Source organism: Sceloporus occidentalis, unplaced genomic scaffold (assembly GCF_023333645.1).
Source record: "Sceloporus occidentalis isolate IW3139 unplaced genomic scaffold, rSceOcc1.0.p SCAF_14, whole genome shotgun sequence".
Classification (NCBI taxonomy): domain Eukaryota; kingdom Metazoa; phylum Chordata; class Lepidosauria; order Squamata; family Phrynosomatidae; genus Sceloporus; species Sceloporus occidentalis.
Genome location: NW_028316994.1, coordinates 13498309 through 13514054, shown reverse-complemented (window position 1 = coordinate 13514054; position 15746 = coordinate 13498309). Strand labels below are relative to the sequence as shown.

The 15746-nt window shown below is 40.6% G+C and overlaps 1 protein-coding gene across 8 annotated transcripts in view; it reads left to right on the top strand.

The window, feature by feature from the left end:
• Positions 1-1782: 1782 nt before the first annotated feature.
• Positions 1783-15746, top strand: part of LOC149304122 (ATP-dependent chromatin remodeler CHD8-like) — a 63954-nt gene continuing 49990 nt past the window's right edge. For 6 of the 8 annotated variants that reach the window (XM_089480594.1, XM_089480595.1, XM_089480593.1 and 3 more), the window contains exon 1: positions 6503-6816. The gene's annotated coding sequence lies outside the window, so the exon portion shown is untranslated. Of the gene's footprint in view, positions 1801-6502; positions 6817-8387; positions 8495-15746 lie in introns of those variants that run through there. The other 2 variants (XM_089480589.1, XM_089480590.1) reach the window with 2 other exon arrangements.

Sequence of the window (15746 nt, the reverse complement as noted above, 5' to 3'; positions counted from 1 at the left end):
ATATTTGGAAAATAAAAGAGGACTAGAGATTTCGAAGGCTTTCATGGCCGGCAACTGAAGAGGCCAGAGATCTGAAGACGCCAGCCACAGATGCAGGCAAAACGTCAGGAATAATCCCTTCTAGAACATGGCCACATAGCCTGAAAAACCCACAAAACACTTGACAATTATTTTCTGTTCATGTTGTGATGGATTGACTGTCTTCATAAAATTAGAGCATGGTATTGATGACAAGATGACTTCACGTAAATTCTTTTAGTATATCCTGCCCTCCAACATTTAAGAGATGAGAACCAGAACACGAATATGTGAACAAAAAAATCAGTGCTGTCAGGATGGTAAAAGTTATTGATGAGGATGAATACTCAAGCTAGGAAAGCCTAGAACAGTTTGCCTTTGTCTGAGGCCCATAACACACTGCAGAAATAATCCAGTTTGAGACCGCTTTAACAGCCCTGGCTCAGTGTTAGAGAATCCTAAGTATTACAGTTCATTGTAGCACCAGAGCCCTCTGACAGAGAAGACTAAGTGTTTCACAAAACTAGTTTCCAGAATTCCCTAGCTTTGAGCCAGGGCAGTTAAAGTGGTCTCAAACTGGATTGTTTCTGCTGTGTATTTTGGACCTGAGTCTACAGGGAAAAAGCTCCCACCCGTCCTGTCCTGAGCCCCAAGTGAACTGAGTGTAAAGCTTACAATATTTTCATCAGGTCTCATACTCATGTTTTCTCCATCAGTGAAACAGGAACAAAGGCATCTGGCTTTGTGGAATAGCAGTCAAGTGAAATCAGGAATAAAGATCACAAAGCACATTTTACCATCTGATCAGTGTTTATATAGTTGTTAATGTGAATTGTTGTCCTTGAGTAAGCAGGGGTCACCAGCATTGAGGCCATGCAGCTGCGTTAGGCAGGACATGTTTCTAGGATGGAGGGCCATCGCCTCCCAAAAGTAATACTCTACGGTGGACTCGCCATGGGTCAGCGTAAGAGGGGCGCTCCAAAGAAGAGATACAAGAGATACTTGGCCAAATAGATCACCAACAATGGTCCTCCCTGGCCTCGCATTGGGAGGCATGGAGACGCACTATCTACGATGCTCCAGCCTTTTTTGAAAACTCGTGCCGAATGAGTCTCGAAGAGAAACGACAATGAAGAAAGAACCATAACCCGGAAACATCACACAAGGAGTCTTTCCGCTGTGCTTTCTGCAACTGGACCTGATTATCTCGGATCGGCCTTTTTAGTCATCAACGCATTTGTAGAAAGCGCAGGATGGATGAGTCCTTCCTGAATTTTCGTTCGCGAAGAAAGGCCAGAGAGAGTTGTCAATGTATCATCATGTCAGGAAGGCTTTTATACGGGGAGTGTGTTCGAATTATATACACACTTGTCCCTCCATATTCGCTAGGGTTAGGGGCACAAGACTCCCATGAATGTGGGAAAAACACAAATAACATAAACACCATGTTTTTACTTGAGAGGACACCTCTAGGAATCTCTAGGTCCTCCAGGGCAACTCTGTGGTCAACATCCGACATTGACCATAGAGTTGCGCTGGAGGAGCTACAAATGCCTAGAAGAGCACTCCCTCTAGGAATCTCTAGGTCTTTCAGTGTGACCTTAGGTCAAAGTTGGCCATAGAGTTGTGCTGGAGGACCTGGAAATTCCTAGAGAGAACATCTTAATGAAATCCGTGAATAATCAAATCTGCAAACATCAAAGCCACAAATATGGAGGGATGAGTGTATTTTAACTCCACCAAATGCATCTGAGGAAGTAGACCGAAGACCAGTTTCTTTCAGTGAGTCTCAAAGGTGCTGCAAGATCTCTCCACGTATTTTAACTATTATATGTTTATACATTTTATGTTGTTTTCTTAGCTATTTGGTTTTAATTGTTTTGTTTTAATATTTCACTTTACAGTTTTGTGAGCCACTTTTCTGGGAGAAAGGCAGCATAGAAATGAACAAGTAAAATAAAACACAGGCTGCATCTGTACTGTTTCACGCCGCTTTAACTGCCACGGCTTAATGCTGTGGAATTCTGGGATTTGTAGTTTGGTGTGCTGCTGCTGCTCAGCCTGGTCTGTTAGAGCTCTGGTGCCACCCCAAACTACAAATCCCAGGATTCCATAGGATGGAGCCATGGAAGCCAAAGTGGTGCCAAACTACATTAATTCTGCAGTGCTGAACTGCAGTGCAACAGCTGCATTAAACTGTGTGCCTCAAAAACACCCTTCAGCCTCAATCCTTCCCGCCCTCCATAAAAACAGAGCCACAGCCAGCTCAACATGGCTTCCTTCAGAAGTCGTCTAACCTATTGCCTGAATGCTTAGAAACCGGGCGAGTCAAAACACCGAACGTCGTAAATAAATGCCATAAGTTATTCCACTTCTTCTTAAAAGGGGGTCGTTTATATTTTAATATAAGTGTTGTGCTTCATTTTAAAAAGAAATCAGGCGCCTCTTTAGACAGCCTCAGGCAGGCGAGGCCCCTTCTCCTCTCGCTTCCCTCCTGTTCCTCCCCCCCTTCCTCCCCTCCGCAGAGAGGACTTCCTGGAAGGTTCTCTCAACCGACCATGCTGCCTGGGCCCGCCTCCCGGCCTCGTGGCGTCAGCCAATCCTCGGCCGCAGGAGCCTCGCAGGAGTCGGCGGTGGGCGTGGCTTCGTAGGCGGCCGAGCGGGGTTAGGTTGCGGCGTCCATGCTCGGCTGCCTTGTTCTCTTCTCTCTCTCCCTGGGAGGGGAGGGGAGGGGGAGCAGCGGCGCCTTCGAGGCTCCATCGGAGCAAAGCAGGAGGAGGAGGAGGAGGAGGAGGCGGCCCAGGTGAGGAAGGCCCCGGCGGCAGCAGCAGCAGCAGCAGCAGCAGCGCCGCCATCGCAAGGGCCCCCTTTGCCCTCCACGCGAGGAAGAGGAGGAGGAGGGCATTGTGGGAAGGAGGGATGGAGGGCCCTAGCCCTGCCTCGGCTCTCTCTCTTTCTGAGGGGCTCTGCTGCTTGACCTTTGGGCACCAGGCAAGGAGCCTGGTTCCCACACCTCCATTTAAGATATATATATATATATATATATATACACATACACACACACTGTATATATATTATATGTACATACACATGCACTCTGTGTGTGTGTGTGTGTATATATATATATATATATACACATATGCACTAGATATATACACTACATATGAATATTGTGTATATATATATATATATACATATAATTTATATTATACTGTATGTACATACACATGCACTGTGTGTGTATACATATATATCATTTCAATATATGTGTGTATATATACACACACATACATATATATATACACACTGTATATATTAATGCTGTATGTATATATATATATATATACACACACACACATATATATTATTTATATTACTGTATATGTAATAAAATGCACTGTTTATGTATATATATATCCTATATGTGTGTGCGTGTATATATACATGCATATATATATACATACACACACTGTATATAAAAATGTTACATATTTATATATACATTTACATGCACTGTGTATACATATATACTATATATATATATAAAATTTATATTTTATATATATATATATATACATGATATATAAATATTATATAATATGTACATAAACATGCACTGTGTATATATATATATATATACACACATATATACACTGTAAGTATATATATAGTATATAGTATTATATATGATTCTATATATACACACATATGCACTATATATGAGTATTATATATATATATATTATTTAATATGTATATACACATGCACTGTGTGTATGTATATATGTAATTTTAATATTTATGTATATATGTACATACATGTATACAATGTATGTATAAATATACATATTATTTACATTACATGTACATACACATGTACTGTGTGTGTAGTTTTTAGATACACATACATACACAGATGCAGGCGTAGCTGTGTTGGCCATTTAACAAATGCAAACATAATCCATCACTGGCTTCACTGGAGGATTTTTATACAAACAGACACAGACACACACACAAATACAAATGAATGGCGATAAATAAATGGGACCTTTGCTTTCTGTACTTCGGGTTTTCCTGATATATTTATGGGAAGCGAGAGGGGAAAAGGTAAATCTAGGTTGCGTTGTTCTTCAAATATGTCTCTTTGTGTGAATGAATACACTGTGTATTTGTATAGCATTGTTTAGTATGTGTGTGTGTGTGTGTGTGTGTAAAAAAATGAATGGCGATAAATAAATGGGACCTTTGCTTTCCATACTTGGGGTTTTCTTGGTATATTTGTGGGATGTGAGGGAGAGAAAAAGTTAAATCCAGGTTGTATTTTCCTTCAGACGTGTGTGTGTGTGTGTGTGAATACACTGCGTATGTGTATATCTTTATTTATTGTGTCTATGTAAAAAATGAATGGAGGTAAATAAATCTGACCTTTGCTTAACATACTTGGGGTTTTCTAGATAGATAGATAGATAGATAGATCAATAGAGATAAATAAATGTGACCTTTACTTTCCATTGTAAAACCTGAATATAGATATAGATATAGATATACACACACACACACACAATACAAGAATATATATACATATATATGTGTGTATACAAACATACAGTGTGTGTGTGTGTAAAGGAAAGCACAACCTGGGTTTACTTTCTTTCCTCTATCACCTTCAATAAATATATCTAAAACTTGAAGTGTGTGTGTGTGTGTGTGTGTGTGTGTGTGTGTGTATGAATGTAGATAAATAAATGTGATATTTGCTTTCCATTCTTCAGGTTTTATTGATAAATTTATGGAAAGTGAGAGAGGGAAGAAGGTAAATCCAGCTTATGCTTTCCTTCTCTCTCTCTCTCTCTCTCTCTCTCTCTCTCTCTCTCACACACACACACACGCATATCATGTGTCATGTTATCACATATGTATATGTATATGTATATATATTGTAGTCAGGAAATGGGGAGAAGACTTGGACTTGGAAGGGCAGCTATGAAGGAACCAAATGAGATCCTGAAATATAAAAATGTATCATTAAATACTGAAATTAGGATTTCCTGTGCCAGTTTATTTCCCATTTCTATGGCTGCTTGAGAAAGCTAGATAGTGAAGAAAGCTGATATGAAAAAAATCAACTTAATTGAGATGTGGTTCTGGAGGAGAGTTTTGAGAATGTCATGGATCACTGAAAAGATAAATGAATGGGTTCTAGAGCAAATCAGGTGCTGGTGGAGGAAAAGAAAGAATGCACCTCTGTTACAAATAGGTCAGATCTGTGTGGATAGTGCAGAGGGGAGGGAAGTGTGTAAGTTCTTACAGAGAGCATTTGGAAGTAATTGTGCATGAAAGAGGGTTGATTCCTTTGCACCGGCCTTGTGTTTGTATGATCTGTACATACATTGTAATGGATTGTGAAGAATGTTTGTGTGCACCTGTGGGATGAATGCCATATTGTGACATGTAAGCGGTTTTCTTTAAAAGAGGAAGGACACCACCAGTAGGTCCAACATGTGTCCCTCCCTTGATGTAGGTGGGTGCAGGTTTTGCTGTCGGTATTTGCACATCTAGATCTGCTGGTTAAGTTTTGGACTAGGATTGGGCAGACAAGAAGGGAGTCGCCACCCTTCCTGTGGTTCTGTGCAGCTGGCTTGTAAACAGATGCGTTCTTTCTGAGAAAGATCTTCCGTTCTCCACTCTTCTCCTTCTCCCGGCTCCACAGAGTTCTGATCATTCATTTGGTAATGGCCATTTAATACCTTAGCATTTTCCTCCCTGGACAAAAGTGTAGGAGGGAAAGCCTTGTGAGATTCATCAGTGCATCCCTTTCTCTCTTCTCCGGTGAAACTGACAAGGTCAGGGAAGAGTCCTTTCTGCTTCACCCACAGTGAAAAGAAAAATAACCACCCATCCTCCCTTTTTCTCTACTGCTGGTCTTAGGTTTGTACATCAGTGTTTGTATGGTTGTTGACAAGCTTTCCCTGTGTAGGTGTCATTGGACTGCAGATGTATAGCCAGTGCAGGAGGTTGCAGAGGATTGGTTGCATGTGTACCCATAGATTTGGAAACAAATTTTTGTCATATTGTCTCAGCTGCATCATTCTAAACTGGTCTGTTTTGGGTGTCTGGGGAGGGGAAGGTGTATGCAACTGTATCATCTATATAAACCTTGCTTGCATGACTGTTCCTTGTGTGAACTTTTGTACAGTGCAACTCAGAAGTGGTGATCCTAAACTGGTGCTGGTCCATGAGCCATCAGCTGCCAATCTGTGGCAAGTTTGCAGGAAGAAAGTGAATACAGTCATAATATGGCACCATTCTCTGGCACATTGGTCAGGGTGAATTGCTGATCTGCCACTATGTCTATGCATAAATATTATTTAGAACATGGTTTCTGCATATCAAGTGTTCAAACTACAGGGCTGAAGTGGAGCAAGGAAAATGAGATAATAAAAGCTGTGAGCAAAAAAAAATTGAGAATATAGCCCTGTGTGAGAATTATGAGGCCTTTTGTATGTTCTTGGACTACACCTCCCAGCAGTCTGAGTCAGCATAGCCAATGATGATGATTGCTTGGAGGTGCATTACAGCAGCATCTGGCATCCTCTCTGAGCCCCACTTCTGCCCTAACTCCATTAACAAGTATTTTTGATTTCCCAAGGATCAACAGGAAACACTGTAAGTGTCAATATAGCCCCCTTCCAGACCTGTTTATCCTTGTCTCTTTTTCTCCTTCTGCAGAAGGCAGCTGCACTCCTGTTCTGTTTCCTTGGAAGTAAATTCTATTAGAATAAATGGGATTTACCCTCAGGTAAGTGTAGCTACATTTGGGGACGTAAGAAAATGTATTTATGTTGGGAGGGGGGCAAATAGGTGGGCTTCACTCAGATCTTACAGCTATTTTAAAGGCTGAGCTGAAATTGTAAAGCAAGCCACATTATGAAAGGAAGTAAGTGGGAGGGAAAATAACTGTGCAGTCCTATACTTGTCTCTTGAAATAAGCCCTATTGAGTTCAGTGGGGATTACTCCCAGGATAGAAACATCAGCGAACCTTGGTCTTCTTTCAATAAAGATTAGCTCTTGGAATTTTATATTCCAAGTGTTTTGTAATCCACTTGGGAACAATGATATACATTAGTGGTTCCCAAACTTTGGACTTCAGCTCCCAGAATTCCTGACTTGTTTGCCAAGCTGGCTAAAGCTTATGGGAGTTGAAGTCCAAAACACCTGGAGGACCAATGTTTGGGAATTGCTGGTATACATCTTTACACAAGAGTAAATCCCATTGAGTTCCTTAAGGATCATGCCCATGTAAGTCATTACATGGTTTTGGCCTGTGTCTTTTGATACATTTATGACTTCTTAATCCTGGTGAGTTACCTTTTGACTGCCACTCTATTGTACTGAGAGAAAAAGTGTAAAAAGTAGACAAAGGATTTATCTTCCTCTGTTTTATCCCCAGTCTTTACTTATTTTCCCACATACAACTCCCTTTGCTATTACAGAGGCAAACAGTGATAATTATATAGATGTGATGTGTGGAATCTGCTGTGCTTTCTAAAGGTTTCTTTCAGCCCGGATGGGGAATGTATACACTAGTACAGTGACCCCTTCATTTCCACTGGGGTTTGGTTCCAGAACTCCCCAAGGATACCAAAATCTGTAGATGCTCAAGTCCCATTAAATACAGTGGCATTGTAAATTGTGTTCCTAATATAAAATGGTAAAATCAAGGTTTGTGCTTTGGAATTTATTTAGTTTTGTAATACTTTATAAATTCATTGATGTTTCAACCCGTTGAAAAAACAATCCATGGATACAGAAAGTTGACTGTATTCTATCTTTGTAGTTTTGGGGAGTGAAAACTGAGTCAAAATCCTGTTTGAGATTGACTTAAAGACCCATAAGAGATCAGCCTTAATTATCCTGCCAAACAGCTACATAAGTAATCTGCCTCATCCAGATTTTGGGCTAAGGGTCTGTAATATTTCTCATTTGAAAAACCTGTTTTCTGTTCAGTCTGAAAATATCAACAATCGTTCACTTTTCCCCTGAGGTGTGTTAGCCTGTGAATGAAAGTAAGGATACCACTGACATCTATGTAATGGAGTAACTGGAGGCAGTCTTCAGAAGTAGGGAAGGTCTAACTGTTGGGCCTGGCTTATAAATCATTCTCCGTGGGCCTGTTTCATCCTTGCCAGTGTCGCCACACGGCCATTTGTTTGTCCTGTTCCTTTGGCGCAACCACCAAGAGGAGAGGGCAAGTTGTAGAGAGGAGTTCAGGAATGTCAGCAGCCCCCTAGCACCGTGTCAGACTGTTGGTCTATCCATTTCAGTACTGTCAACTCTGACTGGTAGTAACAACTCTCCGTGGTTTATAGGCATGATTGTTTCCTTGCCCTTCTGGGAGATTTCTGCTATTTTCCTTGTTGGTGAAATCCTGACTCTGTTTTCCTACTGAAATCAGACATGATCAGAGAATACTCAGGTTGGTATGGTTTTTCTCTCTATTCCCTATGCATGTTTTTGTGTACACATTTGCTTGCTGAGAGAAGGTTGTAGGAGGAAACAGCAGCAATAGAATAAGCGTTAGCAGAGGAATATGGATCATGCAGCCTTCCAGGTGTAGTTCAATTGTAAGTCCCAACATAGCTAATAGTGAAGAATGCTGGAAATTGCAGTCTGATAACATTTGGAGGGTTACCTGATTCCCATCCCTGGATCAGTAGCAGGAGGCTCTGGAAGTCAACTGTAGGCATATTGGAAAGTTGGATGCATCAGAAAGAAAGAAGACTAAGAAAGCAATGAGTATAAATATTTTTATATTATAAAGTTATATTGTAAAAGAGCTAAATTATATTATAAATGTTATGCAAACCCAATAATATCTGAAATGGTAACTTAAATGTGTTAAGAAAGAAACAAGCAGAAGCAGCTACACAGTAACAACATCTAGAGAATAGTTTTTTGTGTTTTTGGGGCTTATGTGGCCATGTTAAAAAATACTATGGATGCCGGCCATGAAAGCTTCAACTTCATGTTGAACATGTAGAAGAATTTTTCTGTGGTACTTTATTGACAGATGTTTCATCTCATGTACCAGTGCCAGATGTTTTCAACAAAACTGTTCAGTAGTACTGCTATTGGTCCTTGAAACAAAGCAATGCATGGGAAACTGTTCCTGGTTGCTTCGTGTCCATTTCCTGGCAAAATTTGTTTTAACTTAATTTGAGAAGCTGCTTCTTGTGTTTGCACATATGGAAACTTAATTTCTTTGAAATTGTTGTATGTATAGCTATATTTATTGCTTACCTAGTCTTCTTTTTTTGTTGGTCTATATGTTTAGGTCAAATGTTATTTCTGTTCTGTTGTTCAAGTTGTAAGCAGGAGCAAGTGTCCTATAGTACTGATGTCACCTCTGATCCCATTTTTGCCAAGACATTTGAGAGGTGGTGGGATGTCCAGTCTTTGATCTGTTTACCAATGCTGGGTCTAAACCAGGTATTGGTGACTCCTGTTTTTTGCTTGCCCCTGGACAAGTTGTTCTCAGATGAGGAGCTGAGATGGCAGACGTTCCAGATGATGTTAGACCTCAATTCCCAGAAGCTCCAGCCAGCTTGGTCAGCAGTGGGGAACTGTGAGAGTTGAAGTCAGATAATCTCTGGAGTCTCCTCAGCTGAGAATCAAGTGTGGAGACCTTTTCCTTCCTATAGATCCCAAAAGTTTTGGTATGATGTGCAGTTGATTCATGGCTTGCTGTGCCTATTCCAGTGGGTACCAGACATTGGCTAATGCAAGAAATATCAGTGGCCACTGCAACCTTAGAAAGAGATTGGACAAATTCACAGATGATGACTAGTGGATGCTAGTCCTGATGGTTATGTATTTCCTCAAAAATTATATACTCATGATACTAGTTGGTGGGGAGAATGAGTGGAGGATGTTATTTTACCTATTACATCTTGTGAGCTTCTCATTGGAGCATCTGGTCAGCCATTGTAGGAACAAATTGTTGGACTAGATGAGTCTTTGATCAGATATAGCCACTTCTTATGTTCTCAATACAGGTGTGAATACAGCAAATTGTAGCGCAACCATATTAGCTCTGTGGTTGGCGTTGATTTTCCAGACATTTGAAGACTATTGCCTTGAGGATGCTTTTTGCAACCAGCTATTTTGAATATATCCCTCCAGTGCTGCTATACTGATTCCACTGGTTCTGTATCCTGTTTCAGAGTGGTGGCGTTAACCCTTAAAGTGAATAAATGGCTTAGGGCCATTCTGCCCAAAAATGACACCTTCTCTCATATGTTATTATCTGATTATTAAGACCAAATTTAGATTTTTCTTCTTTGGCTGCTGACACTCACAATGGTGACTTAAGCAGCTTAGAGCCTGCATGATGCTTTCCCCCACTTGTGGAATGTATTTTCCAGGAAGATTCCTTTCACATCCTCATAATGTTCATTTAGAGATCATTCTTAGACTTCCCGCTTATAGTTAGCGTCAACAGTTTTTGTATTAATTCCCAGATTCCAAACATGTTAATATTTCAATATTACAGTGGGCTCTCAGTTTGTTTTGGTTGCTTCATAGATATCTGAGATTTTTTATTACTGTAAATAACTATTGGTTAGTTATGTTTCATTATGTTTATATCTTGTTTTGCCTCCCCTTCCATTTGATCCTCACTACAACCAAGTGGAATAGGCCAGGTCAATAGAGATTGAGAAAGTAGGCTCAAGTCTACGAAAGTTTGTGCTACCAACTTGTTTCTTGCAGTCAGTTTCAAAGATGCTGTAAGATCCCTTTGCATACTGATTTTCCAGACTAATGCAGTGATGTCTTTGAATTCTGAGATCATCTAGTGAGTTTCATGATTTAATGGGTACTTTACCCCAGATCTCCCAAATCCTAGTGCAACATTCTTAACTATTATTAAATATAGCTTTGATCAGTCAGTCACTTAATAATTGTCTACTGCTGTCACAGCCAATAAAGCCAGATGCTAAAGGTGTGACATGATTCCATTGTGGTGCAGCGTTGCTTAGTTTCTTCATTGGTGCATCTGGTCTACATTGGACTTGTGGTAAAAAAATAATGTTTCTAAAATCCACTGACTGGCAAATGGAAAGTCTGGAAGCAGGAGAGATGAAAAAATGGCGGTAGGGAAACAGCAGCCTGTGGGGTTCAGTGGCCCGCAAGCCTTGTTTTTAAAGCATATTGGCATTGTCTCCCATGGAGGTAGTAATCAGGTTCTACTTGGTCAGCTTCCAAAATCAAACAAGATTAAGTGCATTCAGGATGGTGGAACAGTTTACAGTAATTTTGAAAAAATATCTAAATATTTATATTCTAGTCTACATCTAAAGATGTCAAGGCAGCGCACAATTAAATCAATTTGATAACAGTTTAAAAGAATATAGACCAGTTTAAACAGATTAGTGTACTGTAATGGTTTGAGCATTGGACTAGGCCACTGGGAGGCCAGGGTTTGAATCTTGGCTCAGCCATGTAAACCCATTAAGTGGCCGTGGGAAAGTCACACTCTCTCAGCCTCAGGATGGCAATAACAAACACCTTCTAAAGGAACTTTAGGGTTGTCATGAGTCGGAAACTACTTGAAGGCACACAGCAACAACAGCAACAAAATCATATTAATTAGTTTAACAATTTCCAACAAGACAGTTAAATTGTTTATATAAATAACATAAAACCAGCTGCAAGATAAGAAAAGTCCTGTGATCTCAAAGCACAAAGATTCCTGCAAAGGTCTTTACTTAGCCTTGAAAAGGGGTAGAGGGAGGGCTTTCCTCAGATGGAGGTGCCACCACGGAAGAGGCCTCTTATGGGTACCTGTTTGGTGGTGGTGGACCATGGATTTGCACTTTTGATCATCCTAGGTACAGGAGCTGGTGAGGTATGCTGGGCCATATCATAGGTAGTACATGAGGAGGGGTCGTGGAGGGGGTGGTGTGGTGGAATGAATTTCTTGCCTCTGATCACTGTTGCTTTTCAGCAAAGTCATTCTTATGGCTGTAGCACAGAAAGAAAAAACAGACCAGTGGTCCATTTTCGGTAAGACAGTATTGTTGACATTGATATAATTTTTGTAGTTCTAATGGGAGTGAATTGGTAGAATTGGCCCCCATTAAGCTTGTAATGCCAAGGGGTATGAATTTGGCATCAAAGCATGTAGTCTATCTCAGCAGGACCACAATATGCTGTGTGTCTGGCAGACCCCCTCTCTTTCCGCTGAAATATTTGCAGATGAGTAACAAAGGTAGAAAGGCAAGAATGTTAAAGGGGGAGGGGGCTTGAATCATGGTTTCCTGAAAAAATTACAAGTATTAGCTTTGGCATAGAAGTACAATACTTTCCTTCATTTAGGCTTTCAAACAGAGGAGAAAAGCTCTAGATAGTTGAACAGAATGTCATCCTGCTGAGTTCACACTTGCAGTCCTAGAGTTTAATTATAAAATTTGCAACTTTTATTATTTATGTTGGGTTTTATTTTTGTTTGTGTTTGCTGCAAAAACTTTCCATTCTTTGGAACGCTTGTGATTTTACTGGCTAGATATGCTCTTTAAAAATAAGTGCAGTCTTGAGGGGAGGGGTGTACCTCATGGATACAAATTGTTGAAATACTTTGTGTTTATATTTTTCAAAAATGTTGTGTCATTGCCAGAGAATAAAAGCTGAGGTCCCTGTGTCTCCTAGAAATTATATTTCTGGACACTAGTTTGCAGTGATACAACTTTGCATTTAACAAATCAGCTAATCACAATAGGTGACCTGATATTCTGTGTAGGTGAGTGAGTGGCCGGTGAGAGGAGAAAAAGTTCTGCTTGCCATCAGTATCGCAATGTCTTCCTATGCCAGCACCTTGCTAAAATGTATCTTTAAAGCATAGTAGCTCATTGAGAGGTTAGTATCCTATAGTACAAAGTTTGGAAATTAGATTAGGATAACACGTGTGTTGTAGGATGCTTTCCTTTCTCTACAACCAGCATGGCAATAAAGGCCACTAACCTCTGCAGGCTAGTAAAAATTAATAGCACTAATATTGGAGGTCTCAGACTAAATTAAATAATGTTAGAATTCCCATCCCTAATACACAAAATAGTGCTTTTAAGGATTGCTGTCTGAAATGCTGTGTGTGGGTGTGTGGATTTCTGAACTAAGTGCTTTTAGATTGTTGGATTCATTTTAAATTGGAATATGATGTTGTGCATGCATGCAACTTGTAGGTGTTGATGTCTGTCTTTTCATTGTTTCGTGCTTTTTTCTTCCCTGAAAGAGAAAAGAAATGAGGCCACCAAACCTGCTAGTCTCCCTCTGTAGATTCATAGGAAATTAATCGAGAAAGTTGCTGATGAAGCAATATAGGATGAATTTGGGGAGGGCGTGGGCAACTGGCAATTGGTTTGGGGGCAGCCACTGCAGTAGAAATGAAAGGTGTAAGCCAAAGTCATGAGAAACAGAGCAAGGTGTGTGTATCTTTAGTTGTGCTACAGAGCAGATATTGTGAAAAGAAGCAGCATGCTCCATGCCTTAAGATCACAGCCTGGTATCACTACCCTGGATGGTTCCACAGAATTTTAAACAGGGATTAGAATCTTCCTTGCATCCATTTAACAAGCTGCCCTGGAATCCAAGGATCATTTTCAAGGTCATCCCTTTCCCTCCCTCTTCTTCAGATTAAGGTGGAATAAAACACACCTCTTTTTCTTCCTTTTTATTCTGTTCTTTTTTTTTCTTTTCTTTTTTGCACTGTAGCCAAAAACCTCTACCCAAGGCTGATTTAAGTGGGTAAGGAATTTATTTTTGCACACTATGGCCAGAATGGTGTTGGTGCACTGTGCTAGTGGTTGCACTTTTTCCCAGGTTGCACAGTAGTGGCCAGGAAAGGCAGGCAAAATCTGCAAGCTTCAATCAGCCTCTTTCCCCAGTGTCTTATATCTGGCATAGTGCACCAATAGGATTTCCTGCATGTACATGGTGTGCTTGTGTGTGCTTGTGTACACAGATTTTCCCCTTCTTCCACTGTACAGACGTATGTGCAGCAATAGTGTGGAGCTTTTGGCTGTTTGGACTGGCAGCTCCCAGAGGTCCCAGACAGCATGGCCATTAGAAAAGGAATTATGGGAGCTACATACATCCATAATTACTTTGCCTCTCTTATCATAGGTTAGTTAAATTTCAGGGTCTTTAGCCATGGGTAGCAGAATACATGAGCTTTAAGTACAGTAGACCCTTCCCATCTGTAGGGGCTCAGTTCCGGGTCCCCCGTGGCTGGCAAAAAACACAGGCACGTTCCATATTCAACTACAGCAATGTGCATGCAGACACATCAGTGTCTTTACATGTACACGCTGCCATTAAATAATATGGGCTGTGGCAATTCACACACTGATAGTGGCCATCACTGCATGGTGTGAAGAGTCCACTGCATAGTGTCAAGACAGTGGTGAAGATCGAGCTTAATTGGGCCATGAATGTAAAAATGTTCTCTAGGTCAACATTTTGTCTGTCAGACATGTGCCTCTCAGGACATTCATCCAGGAGAAGGTCATGATGGGAACATTCTTTTTTTTTTTAACTCACACATGAACAGAACTTCCAAACACAAACATTTTAGTGGTAAGTTGATTGGCAGTTGGATTCTGGGTGGTAAGTTGGTGCTCTATTGTACTCCAAAGCAGTCAGGCTTATCTCACTGAAACAAGCTCTATATAATAATAATAATAATAAATTTTATTTGTATACCGTTTCCTCCCCTAGATATAGGTTCCATTGATCTCAGTGGGAGACTGCTAATCAAGTATTGTAAGTTCTTGTCTCTGACTATGAAGCTCATGCCCCAATAAGTCACTTAGGCTGAAGTCTCAGATGCATTTTAAAAGTAATTTAACAACTGCAAACCTTATCCAGTCCCAATCCATACCTACTATCATGTGTTACTGCTATTTACAAATTAAACTTTCCCACAGAATCACAGAGGGAAGGGGCTCCCACACTACCATACAGATTATGTGGGTCCATACTGCTAGACCAGTAGTGGAGAAGGTGTTGCCCTCCAGATGATGTTGGATTTCAACTCCCAGCACTGTTGGCTAGAAGCAGTGGGATTTGCAGTCCAGCAACATCTGGAGGGCTTTATGCTATGCCCATGCTGATCTAAAGTGGTAAATGCCATCCAACCATTTCTTTCCCTATTCTTGTCTCAGTACTTTAGCACAGGAGTGGGAATTGCATGGCTTTTCAAATATCATTGAACTGCACCTCCCAGCATTCTTCACCATTGGCTATGCCCACCAGACATACTGGAAATTGCAGTTCAGCAGCTTCAGAAGGCCACAGAGTTCCCAATCCTGCTTGAGTGAAACAGACAAGATTAGACCAAGCAAGACTGGATCAATTTCACCAATCTTTTGACAATTACAAAAGTATTACTGTGTGCATCACATTGGGTGTACATGTCTATACAGTGAGGAGCTGGAGTAGAGAGAGAATGACATCCACTTTTGAGGGATAGCCTGAAGCCATCCCAGCAGATATAAAATTGATAGTTTCCTGAGGTCTTATTGATATCCTAGTGAAATCAATAAAGTTGTCCCTCCTTTACATGGAAGAGATTCCCACCCACCCCCATTTTTCCTACATACAGGCTGACCCTGGTATCCATAGGAGATACATTCCCAAACTTTCCACAGATAGCAAAAAACTGTGGATAATGA